This window comes from Chiloscyllium plagiosum, unplaced genomic scaffold (assembly GCF_037043375.1).
Source record: "Chiloscyllium plagiosum isolate Xiang-an unplaced genomic scaffold, Cpla_swu_hap1 HiC_scaffold_2, whole genome shotgun sequence".
NCBI classification, from domain to species: domain Eukaryota; kingdom Metazoa; phylum Chordata; class Chondrichthyes; order Orectolobiformes; family Hemiscylliidae; genus Chiloscyllium; species Chiloscyllium plagiosum.
The window spans coordinates 96,268,348-96,283,096 of record NW_028270140.1 but is presented as its reverse complement, the minus strand read 5'-3'; the positions used below and the strand labels follow the sequence as shown (position 1 = coordinate 96,283,096).

The 14,749-nt window shown below is 41.0% G+C and overlaps 1 protein-coding gene and 1 long non-coding RNA gene across 2 annotated transcripts in view; one reads left to right on the top strand and one right to left on the bottom strand.

The window, feature by feature from the left end:
• pdzph1 (PDZ and pleckstrin homology domains 1) overlaps positions 1 to 930 on the bottom strand; it is a 75,708-nt gene extending 74,778 nt beyond the window's left edge. The window contains exon 1 of the mRNA XM_043710190.2: positions 720 to 930. The gene's annotated coding sequence lies outside the window, so the exon portion shown is untranslated. The remainder of the gene's footprint in view (positions 1 to 719) is intronic.
• A 292-nt stretch (positions 931 to 1,222) lies between these two features.
• LOC122560045 (uncharacterized) lies at positions 1,223 to 14,453 on the top strand. The gene is made up of 3 exons (XR_015759158.1): positions 1,223 to 1,291; positions 10,874 to 10,908; positions 14,302 to 14,453. It is a non-coding gene; the product is annotated as an uncharacterized LOC122560045 (long non-coding RNA).
• The last annotated feature ends 296 nt before the right edge of the window (positions 14,454 to 14,749 follow it).

The window sequence follows — 14,749 nt, the reverse complement described above, 5'->3', positions numbered from 1 at the left end:
TATACTATTTATACCAGGTTTTATTTAAACATGACCTGAGTTGTGAGTGGGAGAAGGTGAACTGAAGCAGGAAGCTGCAGTGTTAGGAAGAATGGGTCCAAATGGCTGGGTGTCCTCAAAGGAGAACCAGTTGGGGGAAATTGGGAGCTAGCATCCAGGCTGAAGGGCTTCTCTGTCAGCCATTGAGTACCCATAAAGAAGAACCACATCTTGAAACTTCCCCAACCGCCCCGCCCTACTCCGCAAAGAGAACTGGGAACTTGCCAGGCTTAAAGAAGCTCTGGGCAGTAGAACGGGGTCCTCACTTGGCCATTTAAGTGGCTTCGTTGGCCTCCCAGTTAATAGCCAATCAGTCAACTTTATTGCTAAGGCACGGCAATGGGAAGATGTTAGATTCCCCTTAAGTCTTACCAGTCCATGTTGCCGGCCTTTCTACCTTCCAGTCCATTCCCAAAAGGCCACAGGAAATTCTGGTTAAGTTTCTATCATGATCAGCTCAGGGGTAGCATAGTCCTAAGTAAAAGTTGCCAAAATGCCACCCAGTTGTGATTGTTCAGTAACCTGATGATGCCAGGAAAAGAATTGGCAAAACGGTGGGAGAAGGGGAGATCCACATCTCTCAACAGTAGAGTAATTATTACATCACAAGCTTTGAATTTCACTACATTAACAATTTTATTTTCTCTCTCAAGTCTATTAAGTCTGATTATCTTCCTTACCTGTTAAACTTGAAATGTCCTAAACACTGCAAGAACGGTTTCTGTGACGATCCATACCTTCATACCAGTTCTTTCATAATTTTGAAATCATACTGAAATCCTGAAGTATTCCGTCTCTTAATGCAGTTCAATAGATTCCAGTCATGCAAGAAACATGCCCCTCAGGGAATGCTGCTAAGGTTTCAGGAAGGAATGTTTCTATGGAGGCATCAAAAGCGTGACTATTTGTCTCTCTTTGCTTGTTCCAGTTTGTGTTTCTATTTTTGCCTCTAAGCCCTGAAGCTGATTACTTGGGTTAATCCTTCTGAGCTTTAGAGATGTTCCACCTGTATCTTTTGCTCTGACTGGTGTATTTTTCTTTTCCTTAAAGGTCTCATTGCAGTTCGAAAGAAACATGATTTTAAAAAATCAATTTAAATTCCTGCTGATTCTGATTATTCTACTCTCCTTTTCTTGTTAAGGAGGTTTGTCTGGCACAATGAAATCTTCAGAATGAGGGACACATACTCTTACAGATTAAGGGCTAGGAAATGGCCATATAAGACGGCATTAGACTCACCAATCTCAGAATGGTATGTTCTAACCCTATCCAACAAGAGGCCTTGTTATGGCAATGTGTTTTTTGTATTTTTGTCCTTAAGCTTTAATCACAAGAATTACTTCCAAATTTGTACAAAAATCTGTATTTCTACAAATGCAAGCTTCAGTATATTTTGAGATGCATATTAGAAGCTAAAGGTAAATAATGGTGATTTCCAGATGTAATAAAGTTGATGAATTTGACTAGGGCGCTATACTAATAAAATAATCTGCAGAAATTCTACAGAGCCAATATTGCTGTGTCCTGATTCTTGATGCTGTCTGGAATCAAGCCATTAATTTATTGTGTGTAGCTGACCAGCAAAGCCAAGACTGTGAGAGTGAATTTTAAAGTAAGTGTTGGAGACAATGATGCTAAAGCCAGTGTTACGAAGTTGAAGGCGTGTACTGTACCTTTAAGAGAGTGCGAATGCTGTTTTGCACTGAGAGCTTACAAGCACCTGTCATATAACTGGCTAGCAGTCTCGGTGTACTAGAAAATTGAAAATATGTAAAAGTTAGCTGTGAAATAGATAACTGAATTGTTTTGACAACAATTTGAATCTAACCAATCCTTTTAAATTATGCCCCAGCTTACTAAAACTGAATCATTAGAGGGGGGAAGAGTTTGAATTTATTGTTTTTGCCAACCTTGAACCAATAAGATGATGCCATACTTGGAGTATAAAGAAGCAAGCACTTTGAAAGTCAGACAGAGAGACCAACTGCCATTGACAGAGTAACTGCCAACAACACACTCTGTCAAAGGTACCTTTCTCATATGAAACATCTTTGCAGTAAAAGACAGAAGATGACACAGGGCAATCTTCAGCCAGAGGAAGACAGACACAGACGACGACAGCCTCCGCTGTAATGTTGATGTAATTTTAATATGGGTTTTTATGGGAACAGCATAATGTTATAGAGTGGGAGGTTGATAACAAGCATTTAAAAGAAAGGAGGCTTAGGGTTGTAGATATTTGTTGTTTAATGTTCACTTTTAGAGTTGAGGAATAAATTGAGATTATTGTCTTTAAATAGTGGAATCTGGGAGTTCTCTGTCACTCACACTTTAACAGATTATGAGGTGAGGTGAGCTTTAATTAACAGAAGTGTTCACTGCCATGTCGTAATAGAAGCATGCAGTAGGGTATTTGTATATGTCATTTCTTCTACTGCTTCGTCAATCACATGTAGATAAGCAACCTGATGATGCATACTGCCTCTGGGATTTGTCTGTCTTTCTCTGGGTCTTTTCAATCATTTGGGCCCTGAAGTCTGAGCAGATAGGAAGGAAAGGAAAAAATAAACTTGTATTTCTATGACATTTATTACAACTATTGCATAAAGTGTTTTACTGGTCCCAATAAATTACTTTTGGAATTAGACACTGTTATAATGTAGGAAGCTTATAATGTAGGAAGCATGGCTGCCACATTGCGCATTGACAAACTGCATGCAATAGTGCCAGATAACCTGATTTATGGAAGGAGAGATAGTGACTAGGAAAACTCCTCTGCTCTTTATTGAAATAATAACATGGCAGCTTTTCCATCCACCCAGGTAAGCAGTTGAAGACTTAGAGTCTCATATCCCTTTTGACTCAGTACTGGATCATCCATTTTCATTTTTATACTTGAGCCCTGGGCTAGAATTTTATTGTGCTGACAGTGGCCCCAATTCCCAGCTTAGAAATCTGGGACAAATCCACCTCCATGTGACCAGAAAGCCCCTGACTGAGTTAATAGCCAGGAGGCCATTATTCAACTTGAGCAGGGACTCCACACCCATCTGTGAGGAAGTCTCATCCTCGAGAATTGCCAGCCAGTCAAATACCGGGCAGCTGTTGAGCCACAGTACTGGAACTGCAGGCAGCCTTCATCAATAATCATCGGAACTGAATTAGAAAGTCGGTGGGTGGTTTCTCCATTTTCAGGAGGAAGACTCCCAAAGCTCAGTCCCAACAAGACCATCAAGAAGGAGAAGTGTTTGCTACTTCAGTCTGGGATCTTGTAACTCCGAGATGGCAGTGGTACTCACTGAATCATGGCCAACATTTAGAGGGGGGAAGACCAGCCTGATGATTGTTGGACTATTGCTTGCTCTGATCTTTCCAAGCATTGATGTAGCAATGTTTATGAAATGGGTTGGACGAAAGTCTGTACAGTGTGATTGCCTTTGCTCTAGTGAGCAGCAGCAGGCGTAATGGAAAGGACAGGCCAAGAAATGTTTTGCTAGATGGAAAGCTTATGTCTGATATCTCCTGAAGAGGATGCAAGCTTTAAGAGTTAGTCTTTAAACAAAATTGTATTAATTGCTCAAAGGCTTAGACTGTCTAGCTCATAACAACTCATCAAAATGTGGTACAATCAGTTACAAGTCTACTTGTAAGGGTTTTAGGACCCTGGAGTAACTTTGCGATGATGTCAGAAGCTGCTGCCCATGGGGCATAAGTAGCACAGTGTGTACTGATTTGAGTTGGAATGAACTTGGAGCACAATCCAAGGGGTCTGATAAATAACCAGACTTCTGTCATAACGAGTGAAAGGCCTTAGGCAATGGCCTATCTCCCAAGCTTTAGTGTATCCCTTACACTTGGACTTTGTAATGTACCAGTCTGCAACACTTAGTTAAATACAACTCCTTGCACTGGAAAAACATCATGGTTTCACAGACCATGGAATGTTTTTCACTGAGTCTACGGTCCTTTAGGCATGGTTGGTATTTATCTTGGTATTTATCCCTAGGACAGCCAAGCACAATAGTGTACAAAACTCTGTATTATGGAACTGTTCAGAATAAGCTGCAATAAAAGCTACTGTATACTGCCTAGCTATTGTCAAGAAGCTGTCCAATGTAGTCATACATCATTCTTATCCATGCCTCTAGACCGCAATCATGGAGGGAGCACAGCATGGGTAAACTAGAGCAAAATACTAAACAAATAACTATTGAAATTTCTGAAATATATTATTGACAAGATGGATTGTTTCTGTAGCCATTGACCCTACAATGGTAGATGACAAGCATACGAGTTTTATTCTTTGCATGGTAAGGCATTAGATTGGATTGCTAATTTGGGTGGACTGGAGAATGATACTTTGCTGTTGGCTGGATTACTTTACCCTGTTCAGCAGAAGGTACTCCATGAGAGCTCCAGCTGCATACTGAGGTTGGAATTCTTCCCTGATGTAACCTTTCTTATTTTGTCAACCCTGTTTTTTTTAACCTTGGCAGGGTGAAGCAATCTGGCAAACAGCAAAGTATCATTCTCCATGACCTTCATTCTGAAATGTATTGGAGGAAACAAGGCAGTGAAATTGCTGTCTGAGCATTCTAAGGATCCACTCAAATTGATCTGTCAATCTGGTGAGGGTTGATTCTGAGAGGTACCATCAGCCAAATAGGCTGGAAATCGCCCCAGTCACCCAGATGCTAGCATCTTGCTACCTGCTCTTCTTAGTCCCACATAGAATACAACAAAATATACTTAAAATATTCTCTTCTGATGCTAGATTTTATTTTCTGTCTTTACCTGATTGCTAAACACTAATATCTTCCCCTTTCCTGCTGGTGATAACTTAACAACAAGGATGTAGAGTAATGCTTTGCATATGTTGTTGAGATCCTTCCAATTCCAGCATAGCTGTATCAGTAATACAATATAGAGTTAGTCCATTCACAAAATATTCTTCATATTTCACACATTTGCTTCCAAAATTCCTTTTTAAAAATCATACAAAGTCATACATATTACTACAGAGTCTACATTGTGTGTGGTGGTTGTGCTATACTGATATTCTCTGGTAACGCGATATAGCCATTAGCCTGTCACAGGTTGGAGTGAGATGACCTCATGGAATTGAAGTCATTTCTCTAATTTTATGCAATGATTTACATCATCAGTAGAAGTGTGCTACCTGACTGCTTGATGTCATAATCATCGCTGTCACAGTTTCTAATTTCAAACTGAAAACTTTAGTCAATGAAGGCAAACTAAAATGTATTTCAAAACTATTGCATTGAATGACTGACATGTCCTTAGTCAGAGTTTGTTGTAAACTAACTGGCTTTGATTGTAGCTGTTGTGACTGTAGCACCAAGACTGTTTAACCTCTGGTTAATGAGGAAAGGTTTTAGGCTGAAAGAAGTAACAAAGAGATCAAAGTGACATCACAAGAGCATGCATCCTAGCAACAGAGATTTTTGTTTTGAAAAAGTACAAATAGCTGTTTTGAATTTAAAACTATATTCTAGAAGGGAATGTTAACATTTGAGTGTTATCAGTTACATCGTGATAGTCACTTGGACAACAGACATTCTCCTTCAATCACATTGCATGTGCTATCTGTCACTCCTGCATGCTGATAGTCTTTGATCTTGGCAGATAAGCTGTACCCATAAGGCTGAAGAGATGACAGATCATGGATTTAAATCAAGGATATTTGATATTCTTAAACCAAGCTCATGGAGCTTACAAAATTTATCCTTCCCATGGCGTATTGCAAGTGATCGATTGTCACAGGTTCAGCTCAAGGAATATCAGGTAATTAGTATTGTTATAAGTGAAACCTTTACATCTCACACTATTGTCCTTGAAAAATTGCCTGAAGACATGCTGAAGAGATGAGTAGGTAGTGGTGGCCTGGGCTTCCTTTTGCCATATTGCTTTACACTCCAGGGCTCACTTTGTAGCGTTTTACCTGTGCATGACATTATCAGACCAACTGTGAACATAATCAAATCTATTTCTGTTAAATCACAAGTAAAATTTATATAAAAAAGGAAGAGCTTCTAAATCTATAGCATTAAAGAAAAATATTGAAGCATGCAAGTGCAAGAATCAAGCGTTCGTGCTACGGATTATTGATAAAGAGCATATCACTGTTCCCAGGACCAGTGTAGTTTCACAAGATCAGGTCATTTACCACTGTCATTTGGCAATGGGCATAGCTTTAGGATGAGGGGGGAAAGATATAAAAGAGACTTAAAGTCAACTTTTTCACACAGAGGGTGGTGCATGTATGGAATGAGCTGCCAGAGGATGTGGTGGAGGCTGGTACAATTACAACATTTAAAAGGAATGCGGACGGGTATATGAATAGGAAGGGTTTGGAGGGATATGGGTCAGGTGCTGACAGTTGGGATTAGATTTGGGTGGGATATCTGGTTAGCATGGATGAGTTGGACTGAAGGGTCTGTTTCTGTGCTGTACATCTCTATGTTCCTTATTTCAGAATTTTAAAATCTATTATTGAGACATGGGCATCGCTGGCAAGGCCTGCATTTATTTGCCCATCCTTAATTGCCCAATAGTAGATTGTGCTGAGTTTCCCTTTTGAACCACTGCAAACGTTGGGTTGTAGACACACTCAAAGTGCTATTTGGAAGGGAGTTCCAGGATTTTTACCCAGTAACAATGAAGAAACAATGTTATAACTCCATGTCAGGATAATATGCAGAGGACTTAAAGTCGTGGTGTTCCCATGTATCTATTACCATTGTCCTTCTGGGTGGTAGAGATTGTGGGTTTGGAAGATGCTGTCAAAAGAGGCTTGGTGAGTTAGTGTACATCTTAGAAATGGTAGGTACATTGCCACTGTGGTGGTGAAGGGAGTGATTATTGAAGGTTGTGGTTAGGTTACCAGTTAAGGAGGCTTGTTTGTCTTGGATTGTATAAAGATTCTTGAGTGTTGATGGAACTGCACTCATCCAGGAAACTGGGGACTACGCAATAACATTCCTGATATGTCCCTTGTAGATTACAAGATTACTTGCTATTTATCAGCCTAAACCTGGATATTGTTCAAGTCTTTTTGCATTTGGACATGGACTGCTTCAATATTTGAGGAATCATGAATGATGTTGAACATTGAGCAATCATCAGCAAACATCTCCACTTCTGACCATATGATGGAGGGAATTTTAATGATGAAGACATTTGGGTCGAGGACATTACCCTGAAAAGCTGCTGTAGTGATGTCCTGGCGCTGAGCTGAACCATCTTCCTTCATGTTTCACATGGCTCCAACCAACAGAGAGTATTCCCACAATTCTAGTTGACTCCAGTTTTGCTAGGGCTCTTGATACCATAAACAGTTGAATGTGACCATGATGCCAAGGGCTGTCACTTTCACCTCACCTGTGGAATTCAGCTCTTTTGTCCAAGTCTTAACATAGGCTGTAATGAGGTCAGGAGCTGAGAGACCCTGGCAGAACTTGACTGAGTGTCAGTGAGCAGGTCATTCCTTTGCAAGGGCTGATGTCAACTGCTTCCATCATTTTGCTGATGATTGAAAGGATTAATAGGACAGAACTTTGCCGATTCTATTTGTTCTGCGTTTAGTGTGCAAGTCATATATTGACATTGCTTACGCTCCTGGGTAGATGTATTTGATCTGACATGGCTAATTCAGGAGGACAGTATCCTCAGTGTAAATATAGGACTTGGCCTTCATGATGACTGTAGTGGTCATTTTATTAAATTAATTGTGGACAGGTGCATCTGTGACAAATAGATTGGTGAAGATGAAGTTAAGTCTGTATTTCCTTCTTGTTAGTTCTCTCACTGTTCCTCAGAACTCAGCCATTTTAGTCAGCAGTGGTTCTAACAAGCCACTCTTCATTACAGATATTGAAGTTCCCCACCAGAGTGAATTCTGTGCCATTGTCACTCTCACAGCTTCCTCCAAATGGTATTCAACATGGAGGAGTACTAATTCATCAACTTGGTGGGGAGTGATACATGCGAATCATAGAGGTTTCCTTACCCATGTTTGATCTGATGTCATGTGATTTCATAGGATCTGGAGTCCGTGTTGAGGATTCCTTCGTGAATGTATACAATGTTGCTGCTACTTCTGCTGGGTTTGTCTCACTGATGGGACAGGAAATAGCCAAGGATGGTGATGGTTATGTCAGGGACATTATATGTAAGGTATGCTTCCATGAGTATGACTATATAAGACTGTTGCTTGACTAAATTATGGGACAGCTCTTTGAATAATGGCACAAACCCCTGGATGTTGGTAAGGAGGACAGAATCAACAGGGCTGTGTTGGCCATTACTACTTTCATTGCCTAAGCTGATGCCAGGCAGTCCATTTGGTTTCATTTCTTTGTTTCAACTGTGTAACAATTTGATGCAACTGAGTGGCTTGGTAAGGTCATTTTAGAGAGCAGTGAAGAATCAGCTATGCTGCTGTGGGCCTGGGGTCAAACATATACTAACCCATGTAAGGATGGCAGATGTCCTCCTCGAAAGGAAACTAGTGAACCAGAAGGGTTTTTACAACAAAACAGTTGTTCCAAGATTACCCTAAAGTTAGCTTTTTAACTTCACATTTTATTGAATGCAAATTTCATTATGTGCTAAGATGGGATTCAAAGCTGTATCCCCAGAACAATAGACAATAGACAATAGACAATAAGTGCAGGAGTAAGCCATTCAGCCCTTCGAGCCTGCACCGCCATTCAATATAATCATGGCTGATCATTCCTAATCCGTATCCTCTTCCTGCCTTATCTCCATAACCCTTGATTCCACTATCTTTGCGAGCTCTATCCAACTCTTTCTTAAATGAATCCAGAGACTGGGCCTCCACTGCCCTCTGGGGCAGAGCATTCCACACAGCCACCACTCTCTGGGTGAAGAAGTTTCTCCTCATCTCTGTCCTAAATGGTCTAACCCGTATTTTTAAGCTGTGTCCTCTGGTTCGGCACTCACCCATCAACAGAAACATGTTTCCTGCTGCCAGTGTCCAATCCTTTCATAATCTTATATGTCTCAATCAGATCCCCTCTCAGTCTTCTAAACTCAAGGGTATACAAGCCCAGTCGCTTCAGTCTTTCCGTGTAAGGTAATCCCGCCATTCCAGGAATTGACCTCGTGAACCTACGCTGCACTCCCTCAATAGCCAGAATGTCTTTCCTCAAATTTGGAGACCAGAACTGCACACAGTACTCCAGGTGTGGTCTCACCAGGGCCCTGTACAGCTGCAGAAGCACCTCTTTACTTCTATACTCAATTCCTCTTGTTATGAAAGCCAGCATGCTATTAGCCTTCTTCACTACCTGCTGTACCTGCATGCTTGCCTTCATTGACTGGTGTACAAGAACACCCAGATCTCTCTGTACTGCCCCTTTACCTAAATTGATTCCATTGATGTAGTAATCTGCCTTCCTGTTCTTGCCACCAAAGTGGATAACCATACATTTATCCACATTAAACTGCATCTGCCATGCAACTGCCCACTCACCTAACTTGTCCAGGTCGCCCTGTAATCTCCTAACATCCTCATCACATTTCACCCTGCCACCCAGCTTTGTATCATCAGCAAATTTGCTAATGTTATTGCTGATACCATCTTCTATATCATTAACATATATTGTAAAAAGCTGCGGTCCCAGCACGGATCCCTGCGGTATCCCACTGGTCACTGCCTGCCATTCCGAAATGGAGCCCTTTATCATTAACTTACTGAACATTAACTTTGGGGTTCTAGATTACTTGTTCAGTGACAATACCAGTCTGGTTTCCCTGAACACAATCTGTTTGAGCATCCTAATAATATGGCAATGCTTGGGAAGAAATAAAGCGTACTAATAATCTGGAATGTTGATGATACTTTTGATTACACGGATCCTCAGCAACGTAATAGCACAGCAACTAGACAGCTGTTCAAGGCACAAAGGCAGCTTGGCTAATACTGCCTCACACATACAAACCCTTTCCTTCACCTCAGTCACTGCTTAAACACGTTTACCTGTCCTTAACTACACCCCATCTAAACAAACTCTATAGGTCACCAGCATTCTGCCTCCAGTGCCAGCTGTAGACTTGCTTCTTGTCATTGGTAGGCAACCATCACACACAGGCAGAGATGAGCTTTTGTTTAAGCCAGTGAAAATGAAAACAATAAAATGAATAGAGGCTGCAGTTCACGCCAATAATGCAAACCAAACCATAGTGACTAATAACTACTACATTCCATGATACTGTGCTGCATCCAACTCTCATCTCTTGGAACTGGCTGTCAATCAGCTTCTCTCTGGTTTGTAGCATCTGATGTAGCTGAGCTCTGTCATACACAAGAAGACCTTTCTCCTCCCCAGTGTCCTCATTCTCCTCCTTGGAAGACTGCTCATGTGCCCCCACATCCTCAGCATCCAGCACATCATCTGGTTGTCTGCTCCAATTGTGCAGAGCACTGCCTGTCAGGATAATGTGGAACACTCTGTCCAGATCACCGTATCACAAATCTCCTGAACATTGCCTAACAAGATTGCACAGCCGGGCCAATTAGCTAATCTCCATTGTAAAAAATGACATTGCATTGCTACTGACACTGACACCAAAGTGTCGCAGTGGAAACGGAAGCAGTGGCCAGGTTCCTGATCCAGATTTGAAACCTCAGCTCTGTTCCTACTTAATTCCACCACACATGCCATGTTTATCAGTTAAATGGTGAAGAATTTCAAATTTTCATTACTAGGAAAATGTATTTTCATAATCATTCTGTTTTAAAGAGTTTTGATATGTTTATTGACACATTCTACTTTATTACTTTTTCTAGGAGCTCACTTTTCTCTCAAAGCATGAAATTATTCGGTGAGTTTCATTTTATCGACAAATATAGAAACAATACAACAGGATGCAATTTTCTCCAAATAGGAACAGGTGAAAAGGATGAAAGAGAATTTGTGGAAAGATGGAATTGCAACTTGACACTTTTAATCTATCAATACACTTGCAATGGAGCAGTAATATGTATATTCTTGCCCATGAATAACCAGATAGATGAAAAAGACTTATCACAACTTTACTGACAGGATGAGGAACCTAGTTGAACATAACTACTTCCTTGTGGAATAAAGCCTGTGTGTATTCCCTGTTTAGCTCTTTCCCCTTATTGATTATCCGAAGAATGGTGCACATTGAAAGTATAGAAGGGAAATAATGCAAGGCAGGAAAGGCATAATGCAGAGCTTCAAATATATTTATAATCTTCCCTAACTTTATAGATATAATGGTGGTCTGACACCAATATGATGTGTTGCTCGAAGGCAGCTTTCTTTGAAACCTGCTGAGCTTCTGATATTTATCATATTTCCCGAGCGGTTGTGAAATACTAACCAGTCTTCTCTGAAGTTCCTAAATTGGCAGTTAAGATTATAAAGTATTCTTCTAACCTCTGATTCATGTTTTATTAAATTATGAAGCAGTGCAAGCTGACAGGTTGGATTCTAACAAGTTGATTTGCACTGATGTATGGGAGGAAGCCACAAAATAATAGTGAGAAAAGCTAGGGTGTGAAATGGTACTTCTTCAAAATAGGATGAAATAGCAGGCACTGGACAGAAAAGGATCAATAAAATTATGCAGTTTTTAAAAAGGTTATTAAATGAGTAAGTTACGTGGTGATTTCCATAACATAGTTGATGAATGAGCTTTACTTTCTGCATTTTTCCTCATTGTTAGACAATCCCCTCAAAAAGGCCTGTGCTCTCATGTATCTGTATCATAATTTATGAATGGAATATACCAGAAATACTTAGAAAGTCAGGCAGCAATTAAGATTTTCTATTGTCAGTAATTTCTGTTTTCATTTTGAATTTTCAACATCCTCATTTTTTTTAACCTTACTTTGATGACCATTAGCAATGTTAAAATGTAAAAATGAGTGAAGTATATCTTAAAATCAAACTCCTAATAAATTCAGATGTAAATGATGCACAGCAAAACAGAAATTAAGTTAAAAGATGTTACCTGCTGCTAAATGTTAACATTAATAATGATGAACAGGGCCGATTCAGTTGTACAAGAAGAAGTAAATAGAAGACAAGTTAGAAAAGGACGTTCTAAATGTTCTTCATCAGCCAGTAATAAAGTAAAGAATAAGAAAAGACGAATTAACACTTCAGTTACAAATACCAACACAACTCTACCGTGCTGGGAAGCACAACAGAAGGTTAAGGAGGAGATGGACAAAGAAATCCAGGTAATATGACAGTAACCACAAAAGATGGATGAATATACGGTTGTAACATTAAGACTTAAATATGGCTTACCTCCTTTTACTGGGATGCGAACATTGAATTCATGACCTGTCTTCACTGATTCTGGTGGATCATAGACATCTGGTGCTGAAACCTCATTTCCATTATTACAGCATGAGGCCAAACATCTGTTATGTTGCTGGCTACAGGTGACAGAGCAGAATTAGCATGTGCTATTTCCAGCCTTGTGTTCTCAAAGGTAGCCCATCCCTGTTACACTGAATAATATTGCTGCAATTTAAAGCAATGGAAGAGAATCATCAGGATACAAAGAAAGTTGTGCTAAAGACTTTGGCGGTGGAAGTAGACAGAAGGAAAAATGTCAGGGTACCGAAGGTGGTGCTAGGAGGCCCTGAGGGAAAGTCTCAGGAGGAAGGGGGAGGTGGGAGCTGGAGTGCTGTCAGTATTGTGATAAAAGATCGAATGGGTTCATGTGGTGACTACAGTCAGTGCATACATGGCCACATGACATCTCATACTGACCACAAAACCAATGCCTCTGCTGCTGGATGTTCCACACCCTTATCACTCCTCCATCAGCACTTCGCAAGCTGAAGATGCAGGTATTCAAACTCCCAATGCACACCTACCAATGCTGCCAACCACACACCCATCTCTCGCTACCCCAACCTATCTCTTGCTATTCAGCTCTGGCAGTTATGTCACTTTTCTCCTCTGCTTTCCAGTGCAAGGTGGCATACATTAGATAATATAGTGCAAAACTGTCAGAGAACAAGGACGCTTGCATCTCCTGCTCTTCTTGGAGTCATGGCTGTCAACATCATGGAGACATTGTTCCTGAGTACTGAGGATAGTGATTATGTATCCAACGTATATATCCCCAACTCCCACTTCACCCTAAGCCTGTTGGCTGGTATGATAAACAAACTGCAGATGGTGTGACCATGGACCTTTCGCTGCTCTCCCCCTCATCCCAACCTTCCCTTTCTAATTTCCGCTTTCAAACCCGGAACAACTGCTGTCTGCACAACCACAACAGCTCAAGGTGGGAGAAAATGATAACACTGCATTCTTAAAGAGGTCCCGCCTCTTGCTATGGTACTTCCAGCCATCAGCTTTAAGACTGGCATTGCTTGTACTTTGAAAGCTACCACAGAGTGGGGGTTCACATGTGGTGAGTCAAACATTGAGTTGAATAGGCACTGTGAGCAACAGCAATGGTTGAGGTAAAGACTTTTTTCTTTTTGGAAGCTTATCAGAGGGCAGGGTTGCAGAAACTTCTGCTGTAGAGGGCTCAGATATGGACCTTGATGGGGCAGTGTACAAGAGAGTGCTGAATAGACATGACAGCAAGATGTTGGGTACATTGGCTGGCATTGCTGATAAGTTCCTGACACCGTCAAGGAGCATGATGTAGTCAGGCTCAAGTTGGCAAAGGGGCATGGCACAACTTCAGCTCTGTGTTGCCACTGCTTCCCCAATAACCATTGCAACCTTTACTTGGGCAGGTCACCTCATCCACTTCTATCAATATGAGAATGCAATAACATTCTCTGGCAAACCCAGGAAGTTAACACTCCAAGTTCAACACAACAGTGTACTTCCATGACACATGACTTTCAAAATCAACTCTCTGACTGGTTTGCATGGCTGACCTTTTTAAACAGCATTGGTGCTCACTATTCAACTCAATGTTTGTTTGTTTTTCACAGCAATGCCCAATGGACTTGCATAGCTCTCTCAGGTCAGCATTGAAAAACAATATTCTGGAACATGCAGGGACACCCCTATGAGTGACTTTGTCAGGGGGGTAGCACATTGAAAATTACTAATAATGCAGTGTTCCCCAGTAATAGTGTGCTGGGCACCTGTTATGCCACCTCCAGTAGCGCTATGGTTGTCAAATTTGTGTCCGAATTTTAAAGAAAATGTTAATGAAGAATCGCAGTTGGTATTCTCTCATATTGTTTACAATTCTTTGCAGACTTTGGCGTCCCAGCTCAGTCGTTCAAAGCTTGAAGGTATTTTTGTGCAGTTGGCAAAGAAGAATCCAGGGTTGATCATAGACCTCTTGCAAGATGCTCCGTCAGGCCATATTCCCAATGGGCCTTCAACAGAAATCCCCAGCTGGTGTGTCTGTGGCCTTTGTAGGGAGATGCCGACTGACATAGAGAAAGTGTGCTGTGGGAAGACAGAGGAACACTGCATAAGTACAAGTTGTGTTATGGCAAACTTGTGTTTGAATGATGCAGTGTTGTATCTAATGTTGATGTATCGTAATGAGTTGTTCGGCCTCCACTCTCTCCCTGCTGAGAACTACAATCGTGAACTGAGACATGCAGCATACAGGCAGTATATCATGTGGCAACATGGTCGCTTGGGAACCAACAGCAAACGTATCATTCCCAGCTGCTGTGTGTGGGGAATCAGAA